Genomic DNA, 13893 nt, shown 5'->3' with positions numbered 1-13893 from the left:
GGATAGGAATTGTGTTCCTAAGGACACCAAATTGATTCAAAAGATATTAGATGAGGCACATAGTGGTTGTTTATCAGTACACCCCGGGAGTACCAAAATGTACAATGATTTGAAGAAAATGTATTGGTGGCCAGGGATGAGAAGAGATATTTCAGAGTTCGTATCCAAATGCCTAGTATGTCAACAAGTGAAAGCCGAGCACCAAGTACCTTCAGGTTTACTTCAGCCTATTATGGTCCCAGAGTGGAAGTGGGATAGGATTACTATGGATTTTGCAACGGGTTTGCCGGTGACCTCGAGGAAGAAAGATGCTATGTGGGTTGTGGTTGATCGACTGACAATGTAACACCCCTAACTTGTGACCGTCGCCGGTGTCGGACATGAGGGGTTAACGGCCAAATCCTCTCAAGGTACCAACCAATTTGACATTTCCAGTCAGGCTGGAAAACTGCGTCACCGTCGCCTTAAAAATCATATCTCGAGTTTCAAAACTTGGAAACTGGTTTCGTAAATTTTCCCTGAATTTAGACTCACATACCCATCCATGGATTTATTTATAGAATTTTCGGTCAAGCCAATTGGTACAGTTTATTAGATAAAGTCACCCATGTTACAGGGATCGACTGCTCTGACATTCGCGCGTTACAACTTGAATATCTCTCTGTACAGGGCTTTAATACTAGTACCGTTTGTTTCTAATGAAACTAGACTCAAAATGGAATCTGTACATATAAAGCATGACTCCTAATTCTTTCTGGATAATTTATGGTAAATTTTCAAAGTCGCGACAGGGGACCCAGAAACCGTTCTGGCCCTGTCTCACGAGAACTTTAATATTTCTCAGTATACTGCTCATATGGTCGTTTCGTTTCGTCCATATAAAAATAGATTCATCAAGGTTCAATTTCATAATTTACTCACTATTTAATTCTACTTCTACTATTTTTAGTGATTTTTCAATCTCATCTCACTGCTGCTGTCCGCAACAGTTACTGCAGAGACTATGCCAATTTCATGAATCTTTCCTTGGCCTTAATCATCCATCATACATGACACAAATTATGGCCACCTTATCGAAATTAAAGTTTCTAAGACTCGTGGCTATAAGTTCTAGCATCCCACTCGACGACCACATAGGCCATTTTCACATGGCTTAAAGTTTACAACCCTCAATTCGACAAAATATAATAGCCTATACATGCCAAATGTTCTTCAACAACGAAAACAATACCACAAGATTTCAGCCGGTGTGATGACTTCAACGACGGTCCCGATCACGCAAACAATAAGAGTCCGAGAGACCTAAAATGGGTGACAAGAAAACACCGAGTGAGTTTACAACTCAGAAGTCATAAGCATTCATCAATCCATCGATAAAGTTACTACAACATGTACAACAAACGAGGCTAGGTACTCATCCATATCGAATCTATACCAGTAATACCTCGGACCTTTCGGTCCAATCTCGTACCAAGTCATACGTCCACATTTCATATTCTACACAACAAGATAATCAAGCATTTTTACACGTTAACTCATTTTCCAGCACAACCATACAATTTCAATCATCACATAGATTTAAGGCTTGCCAAATTCAATCCCCAAGCATGAACGAATTCTCTATTCGTCATGAGCTCGAGGTACTTACCCGATCCGCTGTCCATACTCAATTCAATGGAGACACACCTCCATATATATAGCGTCGCACACACAAAGGCTTACTACTCGATTTCGCACACTTAGTGCCACGCAATTTAAGCCCGCACACATAGTGCCATACCCTTCGAGCTCGCACACCCAAAGGTCAGTATTTTTCCAGCATGCACATTTAGTGCCATATATTTCCAGCACGCACACTTAGTGCCATATATTTCCAGCACGCACACTTAGTGCCATATATTTCCAGCACGCACACTTAGTGCCAATCTCGTCACCATACACACGTATTGCCCAAGACACATAGTGCCGAAAGCAAACTTTCTACACATTCCACTTTTCTTTTACATTCAACAATTATCCTCATTCCATACACATACAATTTCATTTATACATATATATAGCATTCCATTAAACACAATTGCATAGATTTTCCAATCATTTAAGCAATATCAAACATATGTGCTTAATGACTTACCTTGTTTGGGGTAGAATGGTTCCAAATCGGCTACTCGTTTGCTTTCTCCTTTCCTTTGTCCAATCTAGTTTCCCTTTGCTCTTGAGCTAAATCAAACAATTTATCTCTCCATCAAACACAAACATACGGCATTCACATGCATTATTATGGTTATTGCCGAATACTTAACACAACTAAGTTGAAAATTTACTCAATCTCATCTTAATTTATTGCTACTTATTTATCAAAGTTTCCAATACAAGGTATTTAACACCTATGCCCATTTATACCCCATATGGCGAATGCTTCATTCCTTACCCAATTAACCATCCAGCAATTTTTCAGCCTCATTACCACCCTTTTCATGTCTAATTGTTTAAATACTCTCAAGCTCATTCACAAGTACTATTATACATCTCATTAAGAATTAATCATTTTGCAACATAAATTCTATAGCATGGCCGAATACTCATGCACACACACACATAACAACAAGAACTCAATGGCACAAAATTTCCTTTTGTTAAACATTCGAACTCACTCATCTCCATGCTTTCATCACAACAACATCAAAACACTCACCAAGGAAAACAACATGCATGGCCGAATGTTCTAGTCACCTCAAAATCACAATTTCTAACATGGGTCACCTTATTTATGGCTTAGAAACCACATGGTTGCTCTCTTTTCTCCCTTAGAATCGGCCAAGAAGAATCAAGAACAAGGGCTTGTTTCTTTCACCCATTTCTAATTATTCCTTACATCATAAAGGCAACAACCATCTCCCTTAAACATCCTCCATGGCGAACACTTGTATTACTACCACCTTCAAAATTTTTTTTACATGAGCAAGTAAAGGACTTAGTAACTAGCTTCATACATGCAAAGATTTCAAAGACTAACATGGATTCCATACCTTAGTTCAAGCTCAAGTGACTGAATGCTAAGTCTTCCTTTTCTTCTTGAAGGATCGGCTAAGCTAGGAGGAAGATGAGCCAATATTTTTTTTTTTCAATTTCCTTTCTTCTATTCGCCAAGGCACCCAAGGATGAGCAACAAATTTTTCTTCCCTTTTTCTTCTTTGTTTCTCACGGCAAAAGAGCATCCACACCCATTTTTTTTGTTTCATCATTATCTTTTCTTTTTTATTATTTTATTCTCCCTTACATCATGCACTAGGCCAACATGTCTAGGACATGTTTTCCTTGCCCATCACCTAGTCATGGCCGCCACTCACCTTAGGAAAAGGGGTTATTTGACATGCAAGGACAACCCTTTTCCCACATGTATTAATAGGCCACCTTACATTTGCCTAGCACATTTCTAAATTTTCTCACATAAGTCCTAATCACTAAAATTCACCTATAATTAGGCAAAAATTCAATAAAGAAATTATCACACATGCATATTCATATATTCGACAAGAACTATCATACTCAAATAATTTAGTGACTCGGTTTAGCGGTCCCAAACCGGTTTCGACTAGGGTCACTTTAGGGTATCACAACTCTCCCCACTTAAGAAATTTTCGTCCCGAAAATCTTACCGTAAATAGGCTCGGGTATCGCTCTTTCTTAGAGTCCTCAAGTTCCCAAGTGGCTCCTTCAATTCCGTGTTTATGCCACAACACCTTCACTAATGGGATTTTCTTATTAGCAACTCTTTTACTTCGCACATCGAATGCGAACCGCTCTTCTTCATAACTCAAATTAGGCTGAACCTCGACCTCAGATGGAGTAATTACATGTGTCGGGTCAGACCTATATCGTCAAAGCATCGAGACACGGAAAACGTTGTGGATCCTTTCGAGCTCAGGGGGGTAAAATTAATCGATGCGCGCCATCGCCCAACTCGTTCAAGATATTTCATACGGACCGATGAACCTCGGACTCAATTTGCCCTTACGGCCAAATCTAAGCACCTTCTTCCGGGTGAGACTTTGAGAAATACCTTGTCTCCAACCTGATATTCAATGTCTTTTCTTTTCAAACCCACATACGACTTTTGGCGATCCGAAGCAGCTTTCAAACTTTCACGAATTACTCGAACTTTCGCTCGGCATCCTTAATCAAATCAACCCAAGATTTTGCTTTCACTAAGTTCACCCGAATAATGGGTACGACATTTATGACCGTATAAAGCCTCGTAAGGCGCCATCTTAATACTTGATTGAAAGCTATTGTTGTGGCGAATTCAATCAAAGGCAAATATCTTTCCCATGAACCACTAAATTCAAGGATGCAACATCTCAACCTATCCTCCGAGATTTGAATTACCCGTTCGGATTGACCATCGGTTTGGGGATGAAAAGCGATGCTAAAATGCAGCTTGGTACCCAAAGCCTCTTGCAACTCCTTCCAAAATCGCGAGGTAAATCTTGGATCTCTATCGACACGATGGAAATAGGCACCCGTGTAGTCTCACAACTGAGAAGCGTACAATTCGGCTAGTTTGTCCATTGAGAAATCCGTACGTACAGGGACAAAGTGAGCCGACTTAGTCAATCTATCTACAAAGACCCAAATCGCATCCTTCTTACTTGCTGACAATGGCAGTCCGGATACAAAGTCCATTGTGACTCGATCCCATTTCCACTCGGGTATCGTGATCGGCTGAAGTAATCCCGATGGCACTTGATGTTCCGCTTTCACTTGTTGACATATTAAACATTTCGAGACAAAATCAGAGATGTCTCGTTTCATACCATACCACCAAAACCGACGTCTCAAATCGTTGTACATCTTCGTACTCCCCGGGTGGATTGCCATTCGGCCTCGTTCAGAATTATCGAAATAAGTTCCGAATTCTTTGGAACACACAGACGACTTCTGAACCTCAAACAATCGTCATCATCGATTTGAAATTCCGAGTCCTTGTTCGGAACACACTCATCCCATTTTGCAACCAACTCATCATCAACTTTCCGAGCTTCCCAAATTTGATGAGCCAACAATGGTTTGGCCTTTAATTCGGCTACTAACACATTGTCGGGTAGGATAGACAAGTGTACATTCATCGTCAGAAGCAAACAAAGTGATTTCCGACTTAAGGCATCCGCAACCACATTAGCCTTTCCGGTGATAATCAATGACGAGTTCATAATCTTTTAACAACTCGAGCCATCATCTTTGTCGCAGATTTAAGTCTCTCTGAGTCATCAAATATTTGAGACTTTTGTGATCCGAATACACACGGCACTTCTCACCAAATAAGTAATGTCGCCATATCTTTAAGGCGAATACGATGGCAGCCAATTCGAGATCATGGGTTGGATAATTTTTCTCATGTGACTTTAATTGTCTCGACGCATAGGCCACAACTCGCCCTTCTTGCATCAATACGCAACCCAACCCAAGTAGGGATGCGTCACTATAAATGACAAACTCTTTGCCCGATTCGGGTTGCACTAGAATTGGGGCTTCAGTCAAATAAGCTTTCAATTGATCGAAACTTTTCTGACATTTCTCCGTCCATTCGAACTTAACATCCTTTTGGAGTAAGCCGTCATTGGCGTGGCTATCGTCGAAAACCTTTTACAAATCGTCGGTAATAACCGCAAGCCCCAAAAAGCTCCTAACCCGGTAACATTCCTTGGTGGTTTCAATCGACTATGGCGAATTTTGTTCGGGTCCACCTCGACACCGATCACGGACACCACGTGCCCCAAAAAGCTAACCTCTTTCAACCAAAATTCACATTTATTGAACTTTGCGTATAATCGCTTATCTCATAAGATTTGCAACACTAGCCTCGGTGTTCAAGATGTTCGGTTTCATCTCTCGAATAGACCAAAATGTCATCGATAAATACAACTACGAACCGATCCAAGTATGGCCTGAAAATTCTATTCATTAAATCCATAAACACCGAGGGCATTAGTGAGCCCAAACGGCATCACCGAGAATTCGTAGTGACCGTACCTTGTTCTAAAAGCGGTTTTGGGTATGTCCGATTCTCGGACCCTCAACCGATAGCACCCGACCTCAAATCTATCTTTAAAAACACCGAGGCTCCTTTAATTGATCAAACAAATCATCAATTCGTGGCAACGGATATTTATTCTTTATCGTCACTTTGCTTTCAAACACATACGCAAGGTATGTTTCACCCCTTTTCACATATCTCCGGCGGTCATAGAAGATATTATCGTTGGCACTCCTTTTAAATCAATAGACTCGACTCGGACTACCTCATTATTTGCACTCCTCAAATCAATGGTTTTCCTTTTGCGATCCACCAACTTGCATCATGTACAATCGACCAATCCATACCAAGAATAACATCGAATTCATCAAATGGTAGAAGCATCGATCGGCCGGAAAATAGGATTCTTGAATTATTAGGGGCATCTCTTGCACACTTTATCAACGAGTACGTATTGACCCAAAGGGTTTGACACTCGAATTATTTAACTCGAGAGACTCAACAGTAGAGTCTTCTTGGATGCTAAAGTTTCACATACATATGAATGAGTAGAGCGGGTCAATCAATGCAATCACACTAGTATCAAAGAGAGTAAAAGTACCGGTGATAACGTCGGGGAGGATGCCTCCTCTCGTGCGCGGATGGCATATGCTCTAGCAGGAGCACGGGTCTCGGATCGAACAGCCGTATCAGTGGCTCCTCTCTGATTACCACCCCTACCTCCTGAAATCCTCGGGGGTCTACCTCTAGCCGTCGCCCCACTAGATCTTGCACCTTGCATCTTATTCTTCTCATCTAGCTCGTGCAATCTCTAATGAAGTGGTCCTTGAACCACATCCGTAATGAGCCCTATTAATGCAGACTTACCCCAACATTCACCTAGGTGTCGTCTTCCACATTGGGGACATTCAGGTCTCTCTTGACGATTATTGCCCACACTAGCTACCGATGTAGCTCGGGAGTCCGTCAATGGTCGGGCTCTAATGGAAATTCCCGCAGTCGCCCTCGACTTACTAGTGTCCTCCCGGAACCTCTTTACAGTCGAGAACGGAGCTTTACTCGTTGATCTTTTACGGTAATCTTTCGCTTCAAATTCAACCCTCTTCTTCTCCTTCCCAAGTTCTTCCGCCTTGCAGGCTCGTTCGACTAGTGTCACGAACTCCTTTATCTCCAAAATTCCCACTAGTAACTTTAACTCTTCATTCAATCCTTCTTCAAATCTTTTGCACATAGCAACCTCATCAGCCACACACTCCCGAGCATACCGACTAAGTCTTACGAACTCATGTTCAGATTCAGAGATCTGATCATACGGCCTTGCTTGAGTTCCAGAACTCCTTACGCTTCGATCGATGAACCGTTGACTAATATATTTCTTCCGAAATTCGTTAGAAAGAAATCCCAAGTAACTTGTTCCTTTCGGACTATGGAAATCAAGGTCCTCCACCAATAGTAGGTGAGTCTCGCAACAAAGATATAGCACACTTAAGACATTCATCGGTGTGCATGACAATTCATCAAACACTCTAATGGTGTTATCAAGCGAACTTCGGCCCTTTCGGCATCGCTCGGTAACTATGGCCTTAAACTCCTCGCCCCACGCTTCCTAATCAAGTCCACGGTGGTTTACTCAGCCTCACAGGATCGATGAATCGATGGCATTACGGGCTCTTGGGGTGGATTATTTAAATTCGGAATGGTTGGACAGCCGGATTGGTTCGGGCATATTGCGCGACCCACTCATTCATCATGGTGAAGAAGGCTTGTTTCGCCCTTCATTTTGATTATTCGCGGATGATCGAGGCTCAACGGGCGGTGTCCCTTGCGCAGAGCAGCCGCTACACTTTCAACGTCATCCGCCAAGGGTCTCTCTACCCGGGTTCCATTGCTAATCAAAACAAAAATTTCAACCGTCGGTTATCACATTATTAAGCACTAACAATTTGGCATGTATAGCTAGACTCACACGCGCTATGGTAGTCCTAGAACCGACTAAACCATAGCTCTGATACCAATAAAATTGTAACACCCCTAACTTGTGACCGTCGCCGGTGTCGGACATGAGGGGTTAACGGCCAAATCCTCTCAAGGTACCAACCAATTTGACATTTCCAGTCAGGCTGGAAAACTGCGTCACCTTCGCCTTAAAAATCATATCTCGAGTTTCAAAACTCGGAAACTGGTTTCGTAAATTTTCCCTGAATTTAGACTCACATACCCATCCATGGATTTATTTCTAGAATTTTTGGTCGGGCCAATTGGTACAGTTTATTAGATAAAGTCACCCATGTTACAGGGATCGACTGCTCTGACATTCGCGCGTTACAACTTGAATATCTCTCTGTACAGGGCTTTAATACTGGTGCCGTTTGTTTCTAATGAAACTAGACTCAAAATGGAATCTGTACATATAAGGCATGACTCCTAATTCTTTCTGGATAATTTATGGTAAATTTTCAAAGTCACGACAGGGGACCCAGAAACCGTTCTGGCCCTGTCTCACGAGAACTTTAATATTTCTCAGTATACTGCTCATATGGTCGTTTCGTTTCATCCATATAAAAATAGATTCATCAAGGTTCAATTTCATAATTTACTCACTATTTAATTCTACTTCTACTATTTTTAGTGATTTTTCAATCTCATCTCACTGCTGCTGTCCGCAACAGTTACTGCAGTAGACTATGCCAATTTCATGAATCTTTCCTTGGCCTTAATCATCCATCATACATGACACAAATTATGGCCACCTTATCGAAATTAAAGTTTCTAAGACTCGTGGCTATAAGTTCTAGCATCCCACTCGACGACCACATAGGCCATTTTCACATGGCTTAAAGTTTACAACCCTCAATTCGACAAAATATAATAGCCTATACATGCCAAATGTTCTTCAACAACGAAAACAATACCACAAGATTTCAGCCGGTGTGATGACTTCAACGACGGTCCCGATCACGCAAACAATAAGAGTCCGAGAGACCTAAAATGGGTGACAAGAAAACACCGAGTGAGTTTACAACTCAGAAGTCATAAGCATTCATCAATCCATCGATAAAGTTACTACAACATGTACAACAAACGAGGCTAGGTACTCATCCATATCGAATCTATACCAGAATACCTCGGACCTTTCGGTCCAATCTCGCACCAAGTCATACGTCCACATTTCATATTCTACACAACAAGATAATCAAGCATTTTTACACGTTAACTCATTTTCCAGCACAACCATACAATTTCAATCATCACATAGATTTAAGGCTTGCCAAATTCAATCCCCAAGCATGAACGAATTCTCTATTCGTCATGAGCTCGAGGTACTTACCCGATCCGCTGTCCATACTCAATTCAATGGAGACACACCTCCATATATATAGCGTCACGCACACACAGTGCTTACTACTCGATTTCGCACACTTAGTGCCACGCAATTTAAGCCCCCACACATAGTGCCATACCCTTGAGCTCGCACACCCAAGGTCAGTATTTTTCCAGCATGCACATTTAGTGCCATATATTTCCAGCACGCACACTTAGTGCCATATATTTCCAGCACGCACACTTACGCCAATCTCGTCACCATACACACGTATTGCCCGCACACATAGTGCCGAAAGCAAACTTTCTACACATTCCACTATTTCTTTTACATTCAACAATTATCCTCATTCCATACACATACAATTTCATTTATACATATATATAGCATTCCATTAAACACAATTGCATAGATTTTCCAATCATTTAAGCAATATCAAACATATGTGCTTAATGACTTACCTTGTTTGGGGTAGAATGGTTCCAAATCGGCTACTCGTTTGCTTTCTCCTTTCCTTTGTCCAATCTAGTTTCCCTTTGCTCTTGAGCTAAATCAAACAATTTATCTCTCCATCAAACACAAACATACGGCATTCACATGCATTATTATGGTTATTGCCGAATACTTAACACAACTAAGTTGAAAATTTACTCAATCTCATCTTAATTTATTGCTACTTATTTATCAAAGTTTCCAATACAAGGTATTTAACACCTATGCCCATTTATACCCCATATGGCCGAATGCTTCATTCCTTACCCAATTAACCATCCAGCAATTTTTCAGCCTCATTACCACCCTTTTCATGTCTAATTGTTTAAATACTCTCAAGCTCATTCACAAGTACTATTATACATCTCATTAAGAATTAATCATTTTGCAACATAAATTCTATAGCATGGCCGAATACTCATGCACACACACACATAACAACAAGAACTCAATGGCACAAAATTTCCTTTTTGTTAAACATTCGAACTCACTCATCTCCATGCTTTCATCACAACAACATCAAAACACTCACCAAGGAAAACAACATGCATGGCCGAATGTTCTAGTCACCTCAAAATCACAATTTCTAACATGGGTCACCTTATTTATGGCTTAGAAACCACATGGTTGCTCTCTTTTTCTCCCTTAGAATCAGCCAAGAAGAATCAAGAACAAGGGCTTGTTTCTTTCACCCATTTCTAATTATTCCTTACATCATAAAAGCAACAACCATCTCCCTTAAACATCCTCCATGGCCGAACACTTGTATTACTACCACCTTCAAATTTTTTTTTGACATGAGCAAGTAAAGGACTTAGTAACTAGCTTCATACATGCAAAGATTTCAAAGACTAACATGGATTCCATACCTTAGTTCAAGCTCAAGTGACCGAATGCTAAGTCTTCCCCTTTCTTCTTGAAGGATCGGCTAAGCTAGGAGGAAGATGAGCCAATATTTTTTTTTTTTTTATCAATTTCCTTTCTTCTATTCGGCCAAGGCACCCAAGGATGAGCAACAAATTTTTCTTCCCCTTTTTCTTCTTTGTTTCTCACGGCAAAAGAGCATCCACACCCATTTTTTTTGTTTCATCATTATCTTTTTCTTTTTTATTATTTTATTCTCCTTACATCATGCACTAGGCCAACATGTCTAGGACATGTTTTCCTTGCCCATCACCTAGTCATGGCCGGCCACTCACCTTAGGAAAAGGGGTTATTTGACATGCAAGGACAACCCTTTTCCCACATGTATTAATAGGCCACCTTACATTTGCCTAGCACATTTCTAAATTTTCTCACATAAGTCCTAATCACTAAAATTCACCTATAATTAGGCAAAAATTCAATAAAGAAATTATCACACATGCATATTCATATATTCGACAAGAACTATCATACTCAAATAATTTAGTGACTCGGTTTAGCGGTCCCGAAACCGGTTTCCGACTAGGGTCACTTTAGGGCTGTCACAGACAAAGTCAGCTCATTTTATTCTGGTACGCACCGATTTCCCACTCGACAAGCTAGCCGAGTTATATATTTCAGAAATTGTGAAGTTACACGGAGTACCTTTCTCGATCATATCGGATAGAGATCCGAGGATCACATTGTGGTTTTGAAAAAAGCTCCAAGAAGCTTTTGGTACAAAGTTAAACTTTAGTACAGCTTTCCACCCACAAACTGATGGCCAATCAGAGAGAGTAATTCAGACCTTGGAAGACATGCTCTGATGTTGTGTATTGGAGTTTCAGGGCAGTTGGGAAAAGTATTTGCCGCTGGTGGATTTTGCTTAAAACAACAGCATCTAGTCGATTTTGAAGATGGCACCTTATGAAGCGTTGTATGGGCGTAAGTGCCGAATGCTTTTGTATTGGACCGAGCTTAGAGAGAGTTAGATTCACGGGGACAACTTAGTCAAAGAGACAGAAGAAAAAGTTTAGGTGATTCGTAATTGTTTAAAAGCCGCTTCGGATAGACAAAAATCTTATGCGGATTTGAAATGAAAAGAGATTGAGTTTCAAGTCGGTGATAAGGTATTTCTAGAAGTATCCCCGTGGAGAAAGGTTCTTAGATTCGGTAAAAAGGGTAAACTGTGTCCACATTTTATCAGACATTATGAAGTAATTGAGAGAGTCGGGTCGATAGCCTATCGATTAGCTTTACCATCAGAATTGGAAAAGATCCATGACGTGTTCCATGTGTCCATGTTACGCCGATACCGCTCTGACCCTTCACATGTGATTTCTCCAATTGAAGTAGAGATTAGATCGGATATGTCCTATGGTGAGGAGCCTGTTAAGATCCTAGCTCAAGAAGTTAAACAATTGAGAAATAAGAGCATCCCCCTTGTGAAAGTGTTATGGCAGAGACATGGGGTTGAAAAGGCCACATGGGAGCCTGAAGACATCATGAAAAGCTAGTACTAAAACCTTTTTATCGATAAGATTTTCGGGGACGAAAATCCCTAAATGGGGGAGATTTATAACAGGCCAATTTTAGGGCTAGTCTGAAAAGTGGTTTTAAAACCACTAACCCGAGGTTGAGGAAATTATTTTAACTATTATTTTATGTATTGTAGCAAAATTAGAGTAAGTGCATGAAAATTTTGGTGAATTAATTTTAGCGATTGTTTGCTTAATTACGAAAAAGAACTACATTGCATAAAGTGAAAAGGTCCTAAGGGTGTCAATTAGCTAAAGAACCTAAATTGGGAGCCTTTAAAGAGAAATTAGACCCCCAATGCTTAGACTAGCCGGCCATAGGAAACAAAAGAAAGAGAAATGGTCAAAATTAGGTGAGTTGGTGACCAATTTTGACTAGAATAAGAAAAAAATAAAGAGAAAGATATCATCTTTTCCTCTTCTTCTTCATCACTGAAAAATGCAACCATTAGAGGGTTTTTGAGCTTCAAAATTTTCAGCCACTTAGTCCCTCTACAAGTAAATGATTTTAATAAGTTTTCTTAATGATTTTTATATTTTTGAGACCCTTGTGTCATGAGCTTTCTAATGAGGGGACTATTTTACAAAATGGTTGAAGATCTAGGGTTTTTCCATGAGAGCATTTAGGTTGGTTTTTGAATTTTTGTGGAAGAATATGAGTCTTAGATGAGTAATAAACAACTTTTGTGAAGGGATTTCTCATGAAAACCCTAATAGGGACTATTTTGCATAAGTTATAAAATAGATGATAAATGTGTTAAACAGAGGAAATTTTGGACTGCTATAAGAGTAAAAAGGGTTCAGCTAGGCTTATAATAGGGAGAAATTCGATAAAAATCAAGTTTTGAGCATAGGGGTAAAATAGTCATTTTGCCCAATTATGAAATTTGGAGTGTCTAAATTGATGTGCTGATGTAATAAATGAATTTTATTAATTTAGATTAAGAGAAGCAAGATTCGGGTCTTGATCGGGGTAAGAACAAATTTTACGAGGATTAAGCTCGTGTTCATCATTTTGTATCAAGGTAAGTACATATGTGAATAATGTCTTTTTGAAGCTTACTTTGGAATATTTTGATAATATACATGTGAAATTGGCTCATTATTGTTATGCATCTAAATTCTATTTGTTACCATGAATGTATAAATGACATGTTATGTGAGTAAAGTACATTGCGAGCAAGTACGATGCTATTCAGCTAGTTACGAAATCCCGTTGGACCTTAGACATAGCATAGGATACAAAGGGGTATGTTATAAAGATTATGTGGTCTGAACTTATGAGTTGAGTCTGAGTTCATGAGATGAATATTATAGGTAACGTGGGTTCGGTACTGGCCTTGTGTACAGACCTGTGAGTGGCTCAATGAGTGAACGTTACATGATAGCTATGGAGTCCGGGTCCTGATCTGATAAAAAGGCCCTTGAGTAGCTCAAATGTGAGCGTTTCATAGCACGAGGTAGCCCTGATTTCCTATATGGTAATTAGATGCAAATTTCCCGAATATCCATATGTATTCCAAGAGTTCAACGGGTAATATTGAAGATTTAATTAGTGAAAACTTGACGACGTATGTATACTGAACTTATGGATAGTACCT

At 40.1% G+C, this 13893-nt stretch overlaps 2 long non-coding RNA genes across 2 annotated transcripts; both read right to left on the bottom strand.

Moving 5' to 3' along the window:
- Positions 1-1010: 1010 nt before the first annotated feature.
- Positions 1011-2216, bottom strand: LOC128296495 (uncharacterized). Its single transcript, XR_008287101.1, has 2 exons — positions 2135-2216; positions 1011-1302 (listed from the first exon to the last, which is right to left on the bottom strand). It is a non-coding gene; the product is annotated as an uncharacterized LOC128296495 (long non-coding RNA).
- A 6512-nt stretch (positions 2217-8728) lies between these two features.
- Positions 8729-9903, bottom strand: LOC128296483 (uncharacterized). The gene is made up of 2 exons (XR_008287090.1): positions 9821-9903; positions 8729-9020 (listed from the first exon to the last, which is right to left on the bottom strand). It is a non-coding gene; the product is annotated as an uncharacterized LOC128296483 (long non-coding RNA).
- Between the last annotated feature and the right edge of the window lie 3990 nt (positions 9904-13893).

This window comes from Gossypium arboreum, chromosome 8 (genome assembly GCF_025698485.1).
Source record: "Gossypium arboreum isolate Shixiya-1 chromosome 8, ASM2569848v2, whole genome shotgun sequence".
Classification (NCBI taxonomy): domain Eukaryota; kingdom Viridiplantae; phylum Streptophyta; class Magnoliopsida; order Malvales; family Malvaceae; genus Gossypium; species Gossypium arboreum.
This window is presented reverse-complemented; position numbering and strand designations above follow the sequence as displayed.